This window comes from Lutra lutra, chromosome 3 (genome assembly GCF_902655055.1).
Source record: "Lutra lutra chromosome 3, mLutLut1.2, whole genome shotgun sequence".
NCBI classification, from domain to species: domain Eukaryota; kingdom Metazoa; phylum Chordata; class Mammalia; order Carnivora; family Mustelidae; genus Lutra; species Lutra lutra.
In genome coordinates this window covers 40,372,671-40,386,348 of record NC_062280.1, presented here as the reverse complement: position 1 = coordinate 40,386,348, position 13,678 = coordinate 40,372,671, and the positions used below count along the sequence as shown (strand labels likewise).

Below are 13,678 nucleotides of genomic sequence, written 5' to 3'. Positions count from 1 at the left end.
GCAGGATGGTGTGTTCAGGAATAAAGAAAGGGACAGAAGATCCCAGGTAGGAAACGGTACTGGGAAGGGACAGAGGTGAGAGGTGCCTGGCACAAACGAGGAACAGAAAGAAAACCAGGTAGCTGGAGCATAGTGAGCCTCAGAACAGGCATGGCAGGGACGAGGGTGAGCGGTAACAGGAGTCAAGTCAGCTGACGTCTTCTAGGATTGACACGTCCTAAATTGGAACCTGGATACACGGGGAAGCTGGCAAGGATTTGTGCATGAAAGTGACACTGCCCGAGGGCAGGTTCAAGCAGGCTGAGAGCAGAGGCAGGGAGGCCAGCGAAGAGCTACTGGAGCAGTCCAAACATGTGAGGATGGTGCTACGATGGAGGCACTGTAGGGAATGAAGAGGATCAACCTCAGGCACATTGTACACTTGAACAAAGAGATTTTGATGGTGATCAGACAGGAAACCCTACAGATCATTAGCTATGAGAAGTGAAGGGTGATTTCCAGCTTTCTGACATCTGCAGCTAGGTCGATAGAGGTATCATTATTGTCACAGGAGAGACTAGAGGAGGAGGTGGAAACCACGAGTTCTACTTCTGAGGTGTTCCTCTTTGAGGCTACCTATGAAACCTTCAAATGATGACGCTGAATAAGCAGTTCAATATAAAGGTCTGGAACTCGAAGAGAGGTCTAGGCTATGGTTTAAACACAGTCTGTAGGCTGAGTCCTTCCATTTCTGTACTTTCCAGGCCAAGCTGGAGAGAAGAGATTCAAACCCAAGTGTGTTCCACTACTAAGTTCAGAAAGCTCTTCTTCCACTGCTATCTGGCTCCAGGAATTAGTGTTATGTTGTCACTGTTAAGGAGATTTAAAAAACTGCCCTGAGGGAGTGACCTGGGCTTATAGGATGTATGGATGTGAGAGAGATGAGAAAGTGAAAGGACACTGCAAGTAAGGCCCAGAGCTGTGAAAAGTCTTGACAGGGTAAAGGACTAGGAAGAGGTTTACTGTAGCCACTAACAGCCTGAAGATACAAGGGCTGGGTGAGAAGGCTCTGGGGTGCGGAGAGGAAGGAGGATGGCAGAAAGGTCCTGCGGCAGACACTCTGGTTACTGCCCAAGATCTAGTCTCTTCTTTCCTGGTAACAAGGACTCCAATTTCAGCTGGGGAAACCTAGTTAATAGACTACATTTTTCAGCTTTCTTGCAACTTAGTGTAGCCTATATGTCTAAGTTTTAGCCAGCAAAATGCAGGTGAAGGTGTTGTAAGTGACCTCGGGGAAGTGTCTCTTTCTTCCTTCTTGCTGGTTGGAATGTGGATGTGACAGCTGGACCTCAAGCACTCATCTTGGTCCCAGAGGCTGCAGGACAAGGGTGCTTTCTACACCAGAGAGCAGCACAACAGAATGGGCTTAAAACTATGGAACTACTCTCTGAGCCCTGGCCTGCCTACCTCTGGTCTTCTTTTATATAACATAGAAATAGGTTTCTTTCTTATTTAAGTCACTGATATTTTATGATTTAACTCCATTCTCAACAGAACATACTTTCTAACATAAGATCTAAACCATGAACTGACAAGCCTGGACACTATCCTATTAAGCATTTTGATGGTAAGGGACATATACGTCTCAGGACTATGAGTTTGGAAGCAATGCTGAATGAAGATCTTAGAAAGCTGCGAGCGGGGCTGCTGTCGAGCTGAGACACAATCAGAATCTGAATTAGACAGTGGCAGTGAGAGCAAAGAGAGACGAAATTGGAGAGACATGTCTGAAGAATAGAAGAATGACGCTAAGTATATTTCCATCACAATGAATGACTTAGTATATGAAAAATGGGCTTAAATTAAAGGAGCTTTTGATTGAATATCAGGAAAAAATGGCTTGACAGAGCACTAAAACTCTATGATGAAATTACTTGAACAGGGCAGGCTGGAAGTCCTCACAAGGGTGGAGGGTTATGCGTCCCCACAGCCTTTGGTTTTGCCATAGTGAAGGCAGAGATGGCCCATGCACTCTGTGGCCCCTTCTAGTTCAAAAGATCCTAGAAACTAGTGACTACCAAAATTCTTCATCTAAAAGAGAGAATTTTCTAGGAAATAGATAAACTACTAATACAAGCAACTATTCATTATATCCCCCAACACATACTCTAGGAAGGCAAGTCGAGTGAAATCCTAATCTCTTTCTACAGATTGTCTAAAACTTCTATTTTAAACATTTAAAAAGTAAAATGCCATGGTTTGGTAGGGTTGGTATGGCCACTTACATCTATCAAGTGCAAACCTAATACCTGATTCTGGTAAGAAAAATGATTCTGGGGGCACCTAGATGGCTCAGTCAGTGAAGTATCAGACTTCAGCTCAGGTTATGATCTCAGGGTCCTGGGATCGAGCCCAGGGTGGGGCTCCTCACTCAGCAAGGAATCTGCTTGTCTCTGTCTCCTCTCCCTCTGCCCCTCTCCCCACTCATGCTCTGTCTCCTTCTCTCTCAAATAAATAAAATCTTTTTAAAAAAATTACTTTGATTTGGTCCTCTCATATATAAACAACAGACTAACAAGTCTGATGATTCTTAACACTTCACAAATACATCAAAAGGTCTTCAGATGATTTGACTGTGACGCCAAGTGGGGGTAATGTGAAGAAAAAGGCAAGGGATTGGGCAAAAGGAGTTTCAATCTATCCAGTTAAACAAATGACATCCCAGAAAGGGCGAGGAACTGTGCAAAGGCACACAATTGAGAATAAATGGGAGAAGGAGGAAGGTTCAGTGTTCAAATAAGCTGAAGAGACCAGGCATGAAAGGCCTTATATGACATGCTGAAGAGCATGTATTTTATATTATAGGAACAGAAAGCTATTAAAAATTTTGAGGATGCCATGATCAGAATCATATTTGGTGAAAGGTCAGTCTGCTGCTCCTATGAAGAGAATCTTTTTCTCTAGCTGGTTTTATGATTTTCTCTTGGCTTTTGATTTACATCTTGATGCACCTAAGTTAGGATTTTTTTAAAATTTTACTTGCAATCATTAGTTATCTTAAATCTGTGGTTTGGTATCTCAGCTGTTATGGAAAATTTCAGCCAGTACCCTTAAATTTCATTTTGCTTATTTTTTCACTCATCTCCTTCTAAGACTTTAACTTATTTATACCTTTCTCGTCTGTGTTTTCTATTTGTCTATCCATGTTATACTCCGGATAATTTTTTTTTTTTACTGTCTTCTAGTTTGTTAATTTTTTTTCAGCTTTATCCAATCTTCTATTAAATTCACCCACTGAGGCATTCTTCTTTAAACTATGCCATCAAATACACTACATTTTTCCTCATCCACTGAGTTAATTTCATTAAAGTTATCTTATTTCTAGAATTTTTATTAGGTTCCTTTTCCAATTTGCTTTGTCACATATCGTAGTTTCCTACTCTTTGCAGATATGTTCACGCTTATCTTTTATTTCTTTAAATACAGTAGTTGCTTACAGATTCCACGATCTGATGACATGTATGAAGGGCTGCTTCTATTGCATGTGGTTGTTGATGGTTCTTGCCACTGCGATATGGTTTCCTTGGGTGCCTGGTTACATTTACATGCTCATCACTGAATAATTTGGGGCCTGGGTTGAAGAAACCTTCCTTCGGAAAGGATTTCCACATGGTTTTGCGAGGTGCTTAGAGGAATACCAGCCCTTAAGCCAATTCAAGACTTGAGATTCCTTGGTTGACCCAGTCAGCTTGAACCTGGGCTGTAATTCCACGTGAGCTCACCCACATGGCAGAGCCCTTTGGAGTCCCAGCTTCTTGTGAGACCCCAGCTGCTTTATTTCTGTCCCCCATTACTGCTGGTCAAATCTGCAATATTGCCTGCTCTTTAATGTTCAAAGTTTGGGGTCTTTTTTTTTTTTTACTTTATGCAAATATTTTTAGTTGTTTCAGCAGGCAGAAGTGTGTTTGAATAAGAGCCCACTATTACTAGTGACAGAAAGTCCCCAGGATTTATATTTTACAAATATTTTTCAGGTGGCACTGTAGAGCATAGTTAGGGAGAGTGACAGGGTGAGAACATGGGAGGGGACAGTTGTGACCTGTGCAGGAAACACAACAGGAGATAGTAAGGAAGAGAGTAGGAGATAGTAAGGAAGCCACTATGATAATGCCCAATGTTACCTAAGGCAAAAGCACAAGGGACAGAGAGAAGAGGCAGGTACTCTCACATTTATTTTTCTCAGCAACCCCATGAAGGAAGTATTACTATTTTGATTTTTAGAGAATAGCCATCAGCCATTCAAAGAGGTAAAGGAACTTATCCCAGGGTTTATCCAAGGAGGTATTTAATAGAGGGGGTGTCAGAACCCAGCACGACTCCAAGTCCAACCACCACAATATGATAAGATCTGGAAGAAAGACAGGTACGTGTGGGTGGGTTCCAATGAGGAGGAGAGGGTTGCCAAAAATTTTATAATTCAGGGGCGCCTGGGTGGCTCAGTGGGTTAAGCCTCTGCCTTCGGCTCGGGTCATGATCTCAGGGTCCTGGGATCGAGCCCCACATCGGGCTCTCTGCTCAGTGGTGAGCCTGCTTCCTCCTCTCTCTGCCTGCCTCTCTGCCTACTTGTGATCTCTCTCTCTGTCAAATAAATAAATAAAATCTTTAAAAAAAATTTTATAATTCAGTTATAGACATTGAAAATTTTAAAATTTTACAAGATGGCAAGTAATAAACAGCTCTCAATACAATTTCACTGCTTCCACCCATAGGAAAGATAGAGTAGTTAAATGCATGAGCTTTGAAATCACAAGACCTAAATTCAAACCTCCATCCTGTGACCTTGAATTATGTGATTTTGACACAAGTTATTCCTTCCCTGTGAATTTCCTCCCCAGTAAATCTGGAATAGTTTACATGATTTATGTTTACAGGGAGTACCCTGGCACAAAGTACAATAACCAAAACTGTTAGATACTCTTAATATTGTTGTTGTTGTTGTTGATATCATTATCATTATCAATATTATCATTATTAGCTCTTACAGTGAGTTTTGAGGGAATACAACCTTGTCATACTGGGAAAAACTGACTGGACATGGTTGGTGTTCAGGACGATGGTAACATTATAAAATGGGTGACATTTCCTCCTCTGTAAAATGTAACCAATCTTATAGGGTTAATGGGAAAATTAAATGGAGTTAATGTGTGTAAAAGTGCAACAGTGGCTAGAACACAGGAGGCACTCAATGACTGCTATATAATGTATATTTAAAGTACTCATTACTTTTCTGAATGCTTGGTGCCTTCTGTGTGAAGTAAGGAGAAACAAGAGCTGGTGTGAGAGAGGCAGGCAGAGGCCAGGTCAACATCAGGAAGTCTGGATTTACTCCAAAGGCAATGCAGAGCTATAGAATAAAGTAGGCAGGAGACTAACAGGACTTATGCTTTAAGAAGCTCACACTGGCTGTGTTCAGAGTAGATTCAGGAGAAGTGAGACAGGAAACAGAAAAGCCACTTAGAGGGGTGCCTGGGTGGCTCGGTCAGTTAAGTGTCTGCCTTCAGCCCAGGTCATGATCCCAGGTTCCTGGGATGGAGCCCCACAATGGGCTTCCTGCTCAGCAGGGAGCCTGCTTCTCCCTCTCCCTCTGCCTCCCCCCACCCCCCTCATTCTCTCTCTCTCAAATAATAAAATCTATAAAAAAAAAAAAGAAAAAAAAAAAGAAAGAAAAGCCAGTTAGCTTTTAATGCTTGAATCACACTAGAGAGGTAGTTAAAAGGCTAAACTGACAAGATTATGTGAATGCTAATTGAAGGGAAAAGAGGGAGGTCATAGGGGAGAGTAAGGAATAGGGAAAACCAGCCTCAATTCCTTAAATAGAAGTTCTCAGAGTTCTCTGACCAGCAGCAACAGCATCACCTGGGAACTCCCCAAAGTGCAAGTTCTCAGGCCCCACCCCCAGATGGAGGAACTCAGGACTTCTGGGGGGGTGGGGCCCAGCAGTCTGTTGGAACAAGCTTCCCAGGGGGTTCTGATTCTGACTCACACTGAAGTGTTGAGAGCCACACGTAGACAAATGGGCAGTGAGCCACCACAGGAAGAGCATCTCCAGGCAACCAGGAGGCGATCTAAGTTCTAGTAGCACTTGGTAAGTCTGAGGTGATCTGATGCTTAAGAGAGAAGTCTGGGCTAGAGACGGAAATGAGGGTGTCTCCTATGTACAGAGGGCAAATGGATGAGTGGACTGGCCTCCTCAGAGAAGGTTTCAAATTAGAAGAGTCAAAGCAGGGAGAAACACCAATATTTAAGAAAGCAGAAGCAGAAAAGCCTACAAGGAAACTGAGGTACAGTTAGGAAAGTAGGAGAAAAATCAGGCTAATGTGGGGTGAGTCAACCAAAACAAACAAACAAAAACAAAAACCAAAAAACCAACCAAACAAAAAAACTACAAAACAAGCATTTCAACATGGTCAGCAGAGTGGCCCTAGAATAACAAGGTCACAGGCAACCCTTTTGAAGACTCATTTGAAAGAAGGAAACACAGTGAAGTCTGAATGCAACGCGTGGGGATCGGAATGAAAGGTAAACGGAGGAAACGAGGGTGTGGACTAGGCTCCAGAAGTCTGACTAGGCAGGACTGGAATAATACAGGGTGGTAGCTGGAGGGGTACAGAGAACTCACTAACTCATGAGTTTATTTTTTTAAGATAAGGGAGCCTTGGTCATGGTTAATTGCTGATGGGAAAGAACCACTACAGGAGGTGTGGTTGAAGACGGCACAATGAGGACTGGGAGGGGGCCCTGGGCAGGAAGGGATGGTATCAGAACCCCGGGGTAAAGATTAGCCTCGGGCAGAAGGACAGAGATGCCACTTTCTGCGCAGGAAAACAAATTAGGGAGGGGATGAGTCTAGGCGTAAGTCGCTTATGAACATGGTGGGTGAAAGTTGAGGGGGACCATGGAGGGCGGGGTAGAGCAGCTTTTCTCTGAAACCTACAAGCCAAACTCATCTGTTGAGAAGTGCTAGAGGAGGATACTCACTACATTCCAAGCTGGGAAACACAATTCTGGGGAGGATCAAATGCGAGTGGCATCTCCAAACAGTGGCCCTGAACATGCCAGGCACCGTGCTCTGTGCATTCAAAATAAAACTACTAACTAGTTAATTGAGCACCTACTGCACACGTCTGGCACTGTGTTACATGATTTACATACACAACCACATTTTATATTCTCCAATAATCCAATGAGGTAGGCAGGTATTATCATGCCAATTACCCGATTAGAGAGATAGGAGAAATGAGGCTTACAAAGATCAAGTAACAGGCTTGCCCATGGGTGCCAGCCTCATGTACGCGGGCACCTCATGCCCTTCCCATGATGCCACACAGCCTTCAGGATCCTAACAGGTTTGACGAAGTGAGAATGGAAAAGAAAACAGGATTTCTGAGAGATCTGGCTGAGTGATAAGATAATGAGAGAAGTCAATCACTCTGTTTGGGGCAAATTTTGAGTTTGGGATGACAATGGGATACAAGTATGATAATGTCCTCTACGCAGGCTGGAGATAAGGCTCTACATCTCTGGGCAGAGGTTGGGGACATCAGTTAGATAACAATGTCTGAGAGTAGACAGATGGGTAGAGACTGGGGAAAGGATGACATGACATATTAAGAGAAAAGGATGAATAAAGGGATGAAAAGAGTTAATACTCAAGCAGTAAGAGGAAAAATCCCTTTGCTATCCATTTTTTATATTGTTCTAATCTGCATACTCATTGTGGCAGGTTTGGCCACCCTCCTCACCAGGCTGACCATACAGAGATGCCTTCAGGTTCCTGATTTGAAGCCAAAACCTAGATAGTGTAGCTTTCAGGCCCAAACTTGAGTTTCTCACAGAGTCATCTTCTCAGATGGGGCTCTGCACTGATTCCCATTCCCAGCTGTTAACTGTATTAATTACATCATCAACACTCTCCTGCTTTACTCGCACTCTCTGCTCCAAATCTTTCTCTTGCCCAGGAGAAACCACTTTTAAATTTCTCTCTACTAAAGCTTTAATTGGCTTTTAGCCTCATGGCTCCCCAAAGACCCAAAATGTAGGCACATAATGTAGCTGGCTTTAACTTACTAATTCTGCATCTTTCCCAGCAGACGGATGATTCCTCCAAGTTTAAGTTGACTTTCATCGGAGTTTTTCTTAAAGGGGCCAACCTTTAAATCTTAATATGATGTGATTATTTCAACACCAGAACACAGTGTTTACTAAAATCAAACCAGTGTTTCTTTACCAGACTTCTCAAGACTAGCTATCCATCAAAACTTCAAAAAATGGAAAACCAAAGCTGGCAGCATCACAATTCCAGACTTCAAGCTCTATTACAAAGCTGTAATCATCAAGACACTGGCACAAAAACAGACACATAGATCAATGGAACAGAATAGAGCCCAGAAATGGACCTTCAACTCCATGGCCAAACATCTTCGACAAAGCAGGAAAGAATGTCCAATGGAAAAAAATCAGTCTCTTCAACAAATGGTGTTGGGAAAATTGGACAGCCACATGCAGAAGAATGAAACTGGACCATTTCCTTACACCATACACAAAAATAGACAAAAATGGATGAAAGACCGCAGTGTGAGGCAGGAATCCATCAACATCCTTGAGGAGAACACAGGCAGCAACCTCTTTGACCTCAGCAACTTCTTCCTAGAAACATCGCCAAAGGCAAGAGAAGCAAGGGCAAAAATGAACTATTGGGACTTCATCAAGATCAAAAGCTTTTGCACAGCAAAGGAAACAGTCAACAAAGCCAAAAAGACAACTGACAGAATGGGAGAATATATTTGCAAATGTCTTATCAGATAAAGGGCTAGTATCCAAAATCTATAAAGAACTTATCAAACCCAACACCCACAGAACAAATAATCCAATAAAAAATGGGCAGAAGACATGAACAGACACTTCTCCAAAGAAGACATCCAAATGGCAAAGAGACACATGAAAAAGTTCTCAATATCACTTGGCATCAGGGAAAAACAAATCGAAACCACAGTGAGTTACCACCTCACATCAGTCAGAATGGCTAAAATTAACAAGTCAGGAAATCAGGAAATCGCCAACAGGTGTTGGCGAGGATGTGGAGAAAGGGGAACCCTCCTACACTGTTGGTGGGAACGCAAGCTGGTGCAGCCACTCTGGAAAACAGTATGGAGGTTCCTCAAAAAGTTGAAAATAGAGCTACCCAATGACCCAGCAATTGCACTACTAGGTATTTACCCTAAAGATACAAATGTAGTGATCTGAAGGGGTACCTGCACCCCAATGTTTATAGCAGCAATGTCTACAATAGCCAAACTATGGAAAGAGCCTAGATGTTCATCAACAGATGAATAAAGAAAATGTGAGATATATATATGTGTGTGTGTATATATATATATATATATATATATATATATATATATATGAATGATGCACCCATCAAAAAAACCGAAATCTTGCCATTTGCAATGACATGGATGGAACTAGAGGGTATTACGCTAAGCAAAATAAGTCAGTAAGAGAAAGACAATTACATGCTCTCCCTGATATGAGGAATTTGAGAAGCAAGACAGAGGATCATAGGGGAAGGGAGGGGAAAAATGAAACAAGATGAAACCAGAGAGGGAGACAAAGTATAAGAGACTGGAGGGTGGGAGGGATGGGGTGGTTGGTGGATGGACACTGGGGAAGGTATGTGCTATCATGAGTGCTGTGAATTGTGTAAGACTGATGATTCACAAACCTGTACCCCTGATACAAATAACACATTGTATGTTAATTTAAAAAAAAACTTAAAAAAATGAAAAAGGTGCTAAGCTATCTTGGAGGGTTGAGTAGAGACTGGTCTCAAAGCATGGGAAGCTAGATTAGATTTGTTGTGTTCTGAGTCTTCAATTCCACATATATCAAACCTATATCCTCTCTCTCTTATGTATCAGCCTCTTAAAGCATACCCTACTGAACATCTCCAACAGGAATGATAAGTGGCTGGAGCTCACTGTTGGGAAAAGGGGACAGAATTAAAATGCTGCCCTTCCAAAAGCCAGTCTTCTTTATCAGTTCACTTGCTGTGACCTAAAAAAGCAGGACCACAAAGTGATCATTAAGAGGCAAAAGAAAACAGACAGCTTGAAGAAGTTGATTTTTATAGACTGCATCATTATCTGAGATCCACCGGGCCCCCTCGGAAACAGAACAATGCACCACTCGAAAACAGCTAATGCGTAAAGCATCTCTGATAGAAAATTGTTTCTCTTTAATAAGGTAACAAGCTCTAACTCTAAATGCAAATCAGACTCGTGTGGGTCACTCCAGCCAGGTTATATAGACATGAGTGAGTCACTGCTTTTGATGCCCAACTGGCGAATCTGAAGGTTTTATAATGGCTCCTATGTGGTTGCTGCAGACAGAAAGGACTCTGGTGCTAAGCAAGAGAGCAACTTTGGTCCTCCTTTAGCTTCAAAGAAGGAAAAAATGGGAGACTTTTGCTGAATACAAGACTCTGTTCTCAGAGTTGCAAGTGGATGAAAGATGAGCAAAAACAGTTATGTGAGGGAAGAAAAGAAAATATTCAACCATAATAAGATCCGTGATGGAATATAAACTGAAAAAGAAAAAAAGTAGCTATGAAGAAGTCACAGAAGAGAAAGATCACATATTTAGCTGGAAAAAAAAAACGAGGAAACCTCTTTAGATGAGCTGTGTCTAAGATGGACCCCCACTGATCCTTCACCTTCTGGGCTCACACCCTTGGATAACCCCCTCCCTTCGAGTATGGGAAGGGCCCGTGTCTTGCTTCTAACAACAGAATATGGCCAAGATGAAGGAATGTCACTTCTGTGATTAGATTACATAAGACCTACCTCCCACCCTGTTAGCAGACTCTCTCCATTACTGGATCCAGTGAAGAGAGCTGCCACAGAGAGAGACCCATGCAGCAAGCAGCTGAGGGCGGCCTCTGGCCTCAGCCCAAGAGCCCATAAGGAATCGAATACAGCCAACAACCACATAAGCGTAGCCTTCAGAGGAGTGACACCTTGATTACAGCCTTGAGAGAAACTCTGAAGCAGAGGACAGATCCGAGCCATGCCCAGATTCCTGACTCAAGGAGAGCCTTGTTTCCTCACAACACCTTGGACACCAAATGCATGGGTTTTCCGCACCAAGCAATTCCCTAATTCTCAGGCTGTCCTATAATTTAATTCAGTTCTGATGCTTACCTACCTAGGCTTAGCACAGACCTCACAGGTTAAGGGGTCAATCCCATGAGACTGCCCCCAACTTCAGACACCAAATGTATATAGTGGGTTTTGAGGTTACCCAGACTTCTGAGTTGGCTACGTATTGGGGAGAGGAGTTCCCATGATCCTCCCTCCTCAGGTTCAATAATTTGCTGTAATGGCTTATAGAACTCATGGCAACACTGGATGTACACTTACGGGTTTAGTGCAAAAAACTTAACAAAGGATACAGACGAACAGCCAGGATGAAGAGCTATATAGGGCAAGGTCCTGAAGGATCCCAAATGCAGGAGCTCTTGTTCCTGCGCAGTGGGGTGCCCCACTCTTCCACTCACCAACCCAAACCCTGCTGTTCTAAAACTTTTCTGAGGGCTTCATCACATAGGCATGATCAACTGGTATTCAATCTTCAGCCCTTCTCCCCTCCTTGGGGGATGGCAGGTGTGGCTGAAAATGTCAAGTTTCTAATCATGGCTTGGTTTTCTAGGTAGCCAGCCTCCATCCTGAAGCTATCCAGGGGTCCACACACGGAGCTGCTTCATAGAACAATAGATGCTCCAATCACTCGGCAAGTGCCGAGGGATTTAGGGGCTATGTAAGACATTCCCATCACCCCCACCATTCAGGAAATTACAGGGGTTTTAGGAGCTCTGTGTCACAAACCAGGGTCAGACCAAATATTAGAACAAAAGATACTCCTAGCACCTCTATCGCTAAGGAAATTCCCAGGGTTTTAGGAGCTCTGAGTCAAAAACTGGGGGCAGAAGCCAAATATATACTTCTTTTTATGCTACGCTGACCCACAAAAAATGCAAGTGTTACTTTAAGCCACTAAGTTTGTGGCAGTTTGTTACACAGCAATAGATAATTAATACACATGTAAAATGACAACTGACATTTGAAGACCAAAGGGATGATTTTCACAGGAGATGAGTAATTAGGCAGCATTCATGGCAGAAAAGAGGAGGCTCAGACGCTCGAAGGCAGAAAAGCACAAGGAGGGTTTAGGAGTGATACTCCTACTCAACGAAGCCCAGCTTGGCTGGATCTAAGGTCTGGATGGGTAGGTGCCAGAACATAAGCTGGAGAGGCAGGCAGGAGAGCCCTAGTGGGCACGAACTGCCAAAAGAGCTATCAGAGCTCATCACAGATGTGGTCTGAGAACCTCCACGGGAAGATTCATTGGACAAGTATTGTTCCAAGAGGCAACAGTCTTCAAAAAAAAAAAAAAAAAAAATGATTTGGAAATGCCTATAAAGGGATGCTATGCTTTCACCTTTGTGAGATACTTTCCCTTCCATTACCTCATTTGATTTACGAAAGAATCTATGAAGAAGTCGAAACCGGTATTTATGATGAAGGGGTGTGTGTGTGTGTGTGTGTTTATAAAAAGGAAAATGAGGCACTAAGAATGACTAGGAAAAGCTATTGTTCAGGACCTTTTTCTCTCTACTATGAGTGTTGCCAGATTTTGTTGGATCCCCCCTTCCCTGGTAAGAGATGCAAACAGGCCTCGCTAGACAGGTTTGGATCCTGGCCCCAGTGTACCAGAGTAAGCCCACCTGCTACTAAAGGTGCTTTGAAATAGGAGGATCAAGTGCTCGCTTCGGCAGCACATATACTAAAATTGGAATGATACAGAGAAGATTAGCATGGCCCCTGCGCAAGGATGACACGCAAATTCATGAAATAGGAGGGTCAAAAACAGTGTCAGAGCCTAGGCCACGCCCACCAAGTTCATAAGTTATTGTGGCTTCTGGCTCAAGCAAATGAATCAGAGTTGAGGGGACTGGGCAAAGAGGGATCAGCTAACTGGGAGCAAAGATGAGAGACTTCACTGTGTAGCTGAGCTTTCACTCCAGGGCTAGTGAAAGGGTATGCAAGGGTGGGAGGCTGCTTCCACTTACAGGGATGGGGTGACTCATTCATGTTTGAATTTTTTTTTTTTTAAGCAATATCTGAAAACCAGGCACAATTTTCTCCTATAAAATGTTAAATAAGATCTGTCCTTAATGGTGGACATTCTATACCCAGAGTAGGACAGCTGTCAGTTCTCTCTCCCCATCCAGAGCCACATGACCCAATTTTGTTTTGTTTTCCCGTAGGGCTAGTTAGAATCTTCAACAGCTTTTTGTAAATCTCAGAAGGTTGCAGTCACCACTGCTCTATTAAGTAAAGATTCCCTGACATGTTACTGCATGACTTAGAAAAACCTAGTTGGTAATTCTCAGGAGAGAAAGGACATTATTTAGAGTGACCCAAAGGGGAAATCAATGCCAGGAAGATGGACCTGTAGGCAAGTAATCCTCTGTAGTGTCAATGAAAGGGTGTCTACCAGAAGAAAAAAAAAAAAATCGGAAACCTTAGGTAGCAGATTAAATACGATGCTTGGCCAAAGGGATGACTAGGGAAGATCGACT

The 13,678-nt window shown here is 43.0% G+C and overlaps 1 protein-coding gene and 1 non-coding gene across 4 annotated transcripts in view; one reads left to right on the top strand and one right to left on the bottom strand.

Moving 5' to 3' along the window:
* DIS3L2 (DIS3 like 3'-5' exoribonuclease 2) overlaps positions 1 to 13,678 on the bottom strand; it is a 355,877-nt gene that overhangs the window by 196,110 nt on the left and 146,089 nt on the right. The gene's annotated exons all lie outside the window — the stretch shown is intronic.
* On the top strand, positions 12,856 to 12,962 carry LOC125096567 (U6 spliceosomal RNA). The gene has a single exon (XR_007126249.1). It is a non-coding gene; the product is annotated as a U6 spliceosomal RNA (small nuclear RNA).